Consider the following 8010-nt stretch of genomic DNA (forward strand, 5'->3'; position numbering starts at 1 on the left):
TACTCCTTCTCATGCTCCCAGCCCGGTTCCTCTCCCTCTTCAGTGCTGGCATTCCCTGGGCCGCTGGGCCTGGCCTTCTGCTTTCCGCTCTGCACCTGCACAGCCTCCCATCATGATCTCACCTGCTCCAGGGCTTCAGTTACCATCTATTGCTGACAATGCTCAAAGACACCTCTGAATTTTTTTCAGAGTATCAAGAATATGGCAGAAGAGGTAGACACAGGATATATGACATAGGCTTCAGAAGCAGTTTCTAATTTTTAATATGATACCTACACTCAACCCCCTTCTGGGACAGTCCACTGGACCTCAGGCTCAGCAAGCCCCAAACTGAACTCATCAGCCCTTTGCCAGCCCTGCTCTTCCTCCCTTCCTCAGGATTCCAGCTTCAGGCAGAAACCTGGTAGTCATCCTCTTACTCTATGACTGCCAATTGTCAATTATCCCCTTCCCTTGATTTCACCCTCTAAAACTCCCCCTTCTCCAATCCCACGGACACTCCCAGAGAGGTTCGAGCATTCATTCATTCAATAAGTGTTAGCTGAGCACCTACTCTGTGCCAGACACTGATCCCGATGCTCAAACACAACACATAAAAATCAGTGCCCTACAGAGCTTCCCTTCTAGCACTTGCAGTAACTTCAAAAGTGGCTCCATCTTTCATTCTAACCCCTCTAACTGCCTACTCTTCTGTGGCCACAGCAAAAGTCACCAATGTGCATCTGCTCAGCATCTTCCATGTGACCTCATCCTCGTGGGATCAAGCCTGGGCCATGTGTGAGGTGTCCTGATCCCCTTCCTCCTGTCTTCTCTCATCTTCCCTTCCTCCCCCACCAAATACTTGTACCCTCTAAACATGGTGGACTCCCTCTGCGGTGGTCCATCCCCAGATATAAGGCATATTGTACTGTCTGTCTGGCAGCCTTCCCCTCAACCCCAAGCACCTGCAGGACCACAACTGCTCTTATCCTTCCTGCAGTATCAGTGCCTGGCCCATTATCTGGCACACAGATGGGGTCAGCAAATGGTAACTGATTACACAGATGACAGTGAATTAACAGTAGTGTCACACAGATAGAGTCTTGGGGAACAGGGAAACATGAGTTCTCAATTAGCCCCAGAACACCTCCCTGATTGATAATTTAGAGCCTTGGACACCTAGTTAAAAGCAGGGTGCCAGCTGGGCACGGTGGCTTACACCTGTAATCCTAGCACTTTGGGAGGCTGAGGCAGGAGGATTGCCTGAGCTGAGTCAAGATCAGCCCAGGCAAGGCGTGGTGGTTTATGCCTGTAATCCCAGCACTTTGGGAGGCCAAGGTGGGCAGATCACGGAGTCAGGAGTTGAAGACCAGCATGGCCAACATGGTGAAACCCCATTTCTACTAAAAAAAAAAAAAAAAAAAAAAAAAAAAAAAAAATTAGCCAGGGCTGGGCATGGTGGCTCATGCACTTTGGGAGGCCAAGGCAGGCGGATCACCTGAGGTCGGGAGTTTGAGAACAGTCTGACCAACATGGAGAAACCCCATCTCTACTAAAAATACAAAATTAGCCAGGCGTGGTGGCACATGCCTGTAATCCCAGCTACTCAGGAAGTTGAGGCAGGAGAATCGCTTGAACCTGGGAGGTGGAGGTTGCAGTGAGCTGAGATCATGCCATTGCACTGCAGCCTGGGCAACAAGAGTGAAACTCTGTCTCAAAAAAAAAAAAAAAGTGAGGTGCAAATCCTACTTTTGCACCCACTGCTCTTTCCTCGCCCTAGAAATTTCCACAGGAGCACAGTCATCAACCTACAGAATGTTAACACCAAGGGGACTTTCAAGATCTGGTCACCTGACCAAACACCAGAGAGGGTGACTGCTTTGCCCAAGGTCACGCTGCTGGTTAGGGGTAGGGCTGGGACTAGAGTCCGAGTAGCTCTGTAAAATGGCAACAAGAATAGAACCTATCTCAGTCTTGTTGCAGGGAGTATATTACATGCTTAGCACATTGCTTGGCACATAATAAACTCTCACCGAATGGGGAGCTGTTGCTGTTATTGTTGCTACTGTCATCATCTACATCATGGGTGTCCAGCCTTGCCTCCAAGTTCCTTGCCTCCTGATCCTCCCATCCCCCTAGTGCTATTCTCCACTATTTCCTCCCTTTCCTCCCAATCCATGATTTCCTCCCTTCTCGCCTCCCAATTCATGTTTGACCCACTGCAGTCAGCCTCCACCACCACCAGTGCCTGGAACCTTCCAGGCTAAGGTCACCAGGGACCTCCTCCTTGTAGAACCCTTCCCTCCCTCGACCTCTCAATGGCATGTGACCCTAGCATTGCTTCCTCCTTAAATGTCCTTGACTTCTATAACATAAACTCTCCTGCTGCTCAGGACATCCGGCTCTCCCTCTCACCCTCTCTGCTGACCCAGACACAAATAGTCAACTGCCTACTGGGCATCACCACCTCTTGTGCCATAGGCACCCAACGTCAGCACATCCAAAGCAGTTTGTTACCAGCTCCATCTACCCACCCTGCTCCTGGGTTCTATTGTTCAGTGCACAGACGGACCCCATCCACCAAATACCTTAGACTGCACCAGGCAAGACTGAGGGGGGGACTCCCAGAGGTACAGCCTAGGGGATGGATTTGGTGGATGGGGTTCATCTGAACATCCTTCTTAACATCCTACCTTTTTTGTTTGTTTGTTTGTTTGTGTGTTTGAGATGGAGTCTTGCTCTGTCGCCCAGGCTAGAGTGCAATGGCGCAATCTTGGCTCACTGCAACCTCCGCCTCCTGGGTTCAAGCAATTCTCCTGCCTCAGCCTCTCGAGTAGCTGGAATTACAGGCATGCGCCACCATGCCCTGCTAATTATTATTTTTTTCTTGAGACAGAGTTTCACTCTTGTCATCCAGGGAGTGCAGCGGCACGATCTTGGCTCACTACAACCTTTGCCTCCAGTTTTCAAGCAATTCTCTGCCTCAGCCTTCTCAGTAGCTGGGATTACAGGTGCCTGTCACCATGCCCAGCTAATTTTTGTATTTTTAGTAGAGACGGGGTTTCACCATCTTGGCCAGGCTGGTCTTGAACTCTTCACCTCGTGATCCACCCGCCTCACCCTCCCAAAGTGCTGGGATTACAGGCGTTAGCCACCACGCCTGGCCACCTCTGCGCCTTTGAACATGCTGTTCCCCTTGCCTGGAATGCTCTTCTGCCCCTTAACTGCCTGCAAACTCTCCCTCACCCACTTAGTCCCAGTTCAGGCCTTCCCTGACCCCATAAACTCAGCTACTTCCTCCCTGCAGTATCAGCACCATTCATAGCACTGTCATAGCCCTTTTCACCCTGAAGTTAATAATTCCCTATGTCTATCACCCTCACTAGCTATCTGTGTACCTCCCATGTGTCTCCATGTATCTGTTAATACTTTCTTATGTCTATCATCCCCAGGTACTATCTGTGTATCTCCCATGGCCAGCCCATAATGATTCAGTGAGTTTCTGCTGAAAGACCAAATAATTAAACTTTTTCAACTTCTGTCCTGATGGTAACTATAAGAGGAGGGATGAAGATTAGGCTGTAAGGCCGGGCATGGTGGCTCACACCTGTAATCCCAGCACTTTGGGAGGCTGAAGCAGAGGGATCACGAGGTCAGGAGATGGAGACTATCCTGGCTAACACGGTGAAACCCCGTCTGTACTAAAAATACAAAAAATTAGCCAGGCGTGGTGGCACGAGCCTGTGGTCCCAGCTACTCGGGAGGCTGAGGCAGAAGAATCTCTTGAACCCAGAAGGTGGAGGTTGCAGTGGGCCGAGATCACATCACTGCACTCCAGCCTGGGTGCCAGAGCAAGACTCTGTCTCAAAAAAAAAAAAAAAAAAAAAAAAAAAAAAAGATTAGGCTGTAAGAGGAACTGGTAAAGTGGAACATAGCAGGGCAAATGTGCTAGTCATGTGTCATCGCTTACCCTGGAAATTTCCCCAGGAGCAGAGTCATCAACTTATAGAATGTTACCACAAAGGGGACTTTCAAGATCTGGTCACCTGACCAAATACCAGAGAGGGTGACTGCTTTGTCCAAGGTCACACTGCTGGTTAGGGGCAGGGCTGGGACTAGGGTTCATGCAGCTCTGGAAAAGGTTTGGGTAGATACTACCTCATCCCACGAACTTGTTCCCTTCCTACCCATCCTATCTCCCTAAAGGAGGTCCCTGATGCTCTAACATGGTCAGGGAACTGCCTGGGCTCACTCACAGCTCTTGAAGCACTTGCTAGGACCTTGGCCAGGTGGAGTTACCAAAATCCTGTAGACTGGGGTAAGGCAGGGGTGGGGGGGAATCCAACTATCACCATTTTAGCGATTGGCAAACTGAGGCTGCTAGCTAATGGCAGAGGGCAAGATTTGGTATTAAGCACTGTGTTCTTCCTGTAGAAAGACCTGAAAAGCCCAAACTCCCACATATGCAGAGTCACTATTTACAATAATCATGACTGCTGACTTCCTAATGTCAGGGAAATCCCCTCACTCCCACCAGTTCCTCCTGAAACTGAGCCTCCCTCCATCTCGCACAGGGTGACTTAGGAAACAAACTGTACACCCATCCTCCTAAGCCACCCAGGCCTACTGGATAGATCGCCTCCGAGTCATACCCTTTAATGGGGAAATCACCCTTCTTTGTGCCGGGCACTTGACATCGTCACTGCTCATATCAGCCCTGAGGTTGGTACTACAGTCTGCGATGGGGAAACTGAGGGTCGCAGATAAGTCACTACTAATCCATGGTCAAAGCAAGAAAGTGGCAGGGTTGGGACTCGAACTTAGGTCTGCCTGACTCTAGTGGGTCCCCGCTCGGGCAGGAGGCCCTCCCACCTGAAGCCTTTAGCTGGCTGGACTACCTGGGGGAAAGTGACTTAACCTCTTCGAACACCCCCAAGGTCAGAAGCTTTGGTTTTAGGGGAGAAAATGGTGTGCAAACCAGACGCGAAGGAAACGCAAACCCTCGGGCGTTGGCGCAGCCTCTTCCCCGCGCCCGGGTCTGTCTAATGGCCCAGAGGGAGAGGTCGTACCCCCGACCCCTGGCACCTGTGAAACCAAGCGCCCGGTCGGCTGGCAGAAACGAAACCTCAACATCCTCCAGCCTCCCCCGCTTGATTCCCGGAACCGGCGAGCCAGGCTTCGCGGAAACTTGCCCCGCGGCAGCCGCCTCGGGCCCCGGGACCGCCCCGACCGCAGCCCGCAGCTCCGGGCCGGGAGGTGCGGGCCGGCGCGGTCGGGCCCGAGCAGCAGCGCGACGCGCGCTTCCGCCCCGCTCGGCTCCGGCGGCGGCCGCGGCGGCCCCACAATCCCCTTCTGGCTCCGGGGACGGGCGGGGCGGGGCGAGCGGGCGGAAATAATTTTCTGTTTGGTCGTCTCTGCCCCAGTCCCTTCGCCGCGGGACGCGCGAGACGGGAGAAGATGCGGGAGGCGGGAAGCAGGGGCGGGAGCGCGCGGCCCCGGCACGCATAGGGCGGCGGAGAGGGCACGAGCAGGGATTGAGCACCTACTGTGTGCCTTCACGCCTTACAAAAGGATTTTCGTTCGGTGTTCGGTACAGCCCCTGTCCAGGGGTACTAACGCCCCATTTACAGAGGGACAAGCCGGATTTCGGAAAGGGGAAGTCACTCGCCGAAAGTCCCACCGCCAGGGTCTGCGTGACACCCCAAAGCAGTGCTCAGTTAGTCCGGGGAGAGCGCGGTGAACTTGAACCACTTGTTGGCGGGTTCCTGCTCTTGCTTGTTTTTTGCGGATCGGCACATAGTGGGCGCTCAGGAAAATAAATGATGGAAGCTTGAGATTGAACTTGACAGCTCGACCCTGGGTACTCGCCACGAATCCAGCCCAGCCCGCGGGGCACCGGGTTTCTCCAGAACTAGCAGGGAGCATTTGCGGATGGGCCGGTAGAGGAGGCTCGGACATCCCAGCTCCGCACCCGCTCTCGACCAACGCGTGGTGGCGGAACCCCTGTCGTAGCGGGGCACATAATGGGTTCAAGTCCCGACTCTGCCAATTTCAGGCTGAGTGACTTTGGGCGAGTCACTTCTTCCCGTCGAAACCTCAGTTGCTCCATTCACAAAATGGGAGATATGAACACCCACCCTAAAAGGGTGTGGGTAGGATTAAACGAAACAATGTTCCTAAAACGCTAAACTTACAAGTGTTGTCTCCCGTCCAACCCATAAACTTAGGCGACAAACCCGGCGCGGGGTGACCTGAGACAAAGGCTTCCCAGTCCCCGTCTCCAGGTCGTCCACCCCTAGGGCGTAGGCACCTTTTAGTAACCCCCGTCCGGCGAAACCCGAAACTGCGGCCACCTTGGCAGCGGTGGGTCCCAAAAGCAAATATTCAAATATTCTGAAACTCGTGCATGATTTAAGACTGACATTTTTAAGTTTAACATTCTTGCAGTTTTATTCTTGCTAGTAAAGGTAATTCGTTAGAAACCCCTAAGTGCAGTTTCTCCTCTGTGTCTTGTTTAACTTTTCGTGTTAGCGAAATTTACAAATTTGACCAAGGAACCGGAGCGCGGCAGTCCTCGCCGGGATCCCGGCCATCGCAATAATCTGGCTCTCAGCCCCTACTCCCAGGCACGGAGGTCAAAGAGACCGGCTTCCCCTACACCGCCCTGTGTAGATGTAGCCTCTTCGTCCCGGCAGCCCTCCGAGATTCCCTGTGTCCACCGGAGCGCGGGGAGGTGAGGGGCTGCAGCCCAGAACTCAGCTTCCCCGACCTCCCCACAATCCCGCCTCTCCGGAATTAAGGGAGTAAATCCCTCACGCCAAAGACCAGGTCAAGGACAAGTTCTTCCCCGCCCTACTCCCCCCTCCTGGGCGGGGATTCACCTCCCTTCCCGGATGAAAGGTACTAAAGAGCCGACGGGGGGCCGCGGCGGGCCCCAGGCCCTTGATGTTCCGGTTGAACAGGTGCTGGTGAAAAGGAGGCGGACCCGGCGGAAGAGTCTGCCAGGGGGCAGTGCACCGAAGGGGGGGCGACCTCCTCCACCGCCAGTCCCCCGGCCCGTCTTCCCTTCTCCTCTCTGTTTGCCCCTCCCCCGCAGGAAGCGTTCCCGGCCTCGAGGTCTTTGAAGTGTCGTTGAAGCCCCCAGGGCTGCCTTCTCCCCTACGCCACCCGAACTCCCGCTGTGGGGGGCGGGTGACCTTTAGTCCCAAGAGCGTCGCCCCCCTTTAGGAAGTTTTTGGGGGGTCAGATCTCACCCCCCTCTTGCCCACACAGGTCTTGGGAAGAAGCGTTTGGGCCGACGCCCCTCACTTCTCTCCCAGACCCAACTGCAGGGACTTTAGTCCTCTGGAGTGCTGCGTATGAGTTACGCTGTGTGTCTGTGCGCGTGCCTAGAGGTCAAGTGTAACTGGTGTTCGTGAGCACCTCGTGGTTGCGGGTCTCTAACTCTCGTGGGTCTCTAAGCGCGCGCGCGGGGCTGGAGCGGAGGTTCGTGTCTCTGGGAGGGTCAGTGGTGTGACTGAAGCTGGGAGTTAGCTCGTGTCTGTGCGGTGCCTCGGTGTGTGTCTCTGGGGCTCCGAGTCCCTGTGCGTGCGTGTGTGGCTGTGAACCGACAGGAAGCTCCCCGAGGGCAGGAATATGTTTTGCTCTCTACTTGATCCCAGCGACTGGCAACGAGCGTTTAATAAATATCTGTTGAATGAATTAGTGTCTGCGTGTGACAGCGTCTACCCTCCAGAGTGGCCTCCGGAAAAAGGGCCCGAGGGCGGCCATCCAAAAAGACCCCCAGACACGGGGTGGGGCGGGGGCGAACGGCCCGCGTCGCTCCCATTCCTCCTAGCGCCCCTTCCCCCGGTCTCCACCCCCAAGTTTCCCTGGGGCTGAAGAACCCACCCAGAGACGAAGACTTGGCGGAGGGGGCTGGAGACTCGGGGACCCGGGGCCCGAGACGGGAGGGCGGGCAGAGGGAGGGCTAGGGAGCGACGACCCAGAGCCCTAAGACGAAAAATAAAGCAGGCAAAGCAGCACGGAGCG

The 8010-nt window shown here is 54.4% G+C and overlaps 2 long non-coding RNA genes across 2 annotated transcripts in view; one reads left to right on the forward strand and one right to left on the reverse strand.

The window, feature by feature from the left end:
- Window positions 1-8010, reverse strand: part of LOC144335660 (uncharacterized) — a 31306-nt gene that overhangs the window by 22184 nt on the left and 1112 nt on the right. The window lies entirely within an intron of this gene.
- LOC144335677 (uncharacterized) lies at window positions 4067-7680 on the forward strand. The gene is made up of 2 exons (XR_013406726.1): window positions 4067-4701; window positions 5576-7680. It is a non-coding gene; the product is annotated as an uncharacterized LOC144335677 (long non-coding RNA).

Source organism: Macaca mulatta, chromosome 16 (genome assembly GCF_049350105.2).
Source record: "Macaca mulatta isolate MMU2019108-1 chromosome 16, T2T-MMU8v2.0, whole genome shotgun sequence".
Lineage (NCBI taxonomy): Eukaryota > Metazoa > Chordata > Mammalia > Primates > Cercopithecidae > Macaca > Macaca mulatta.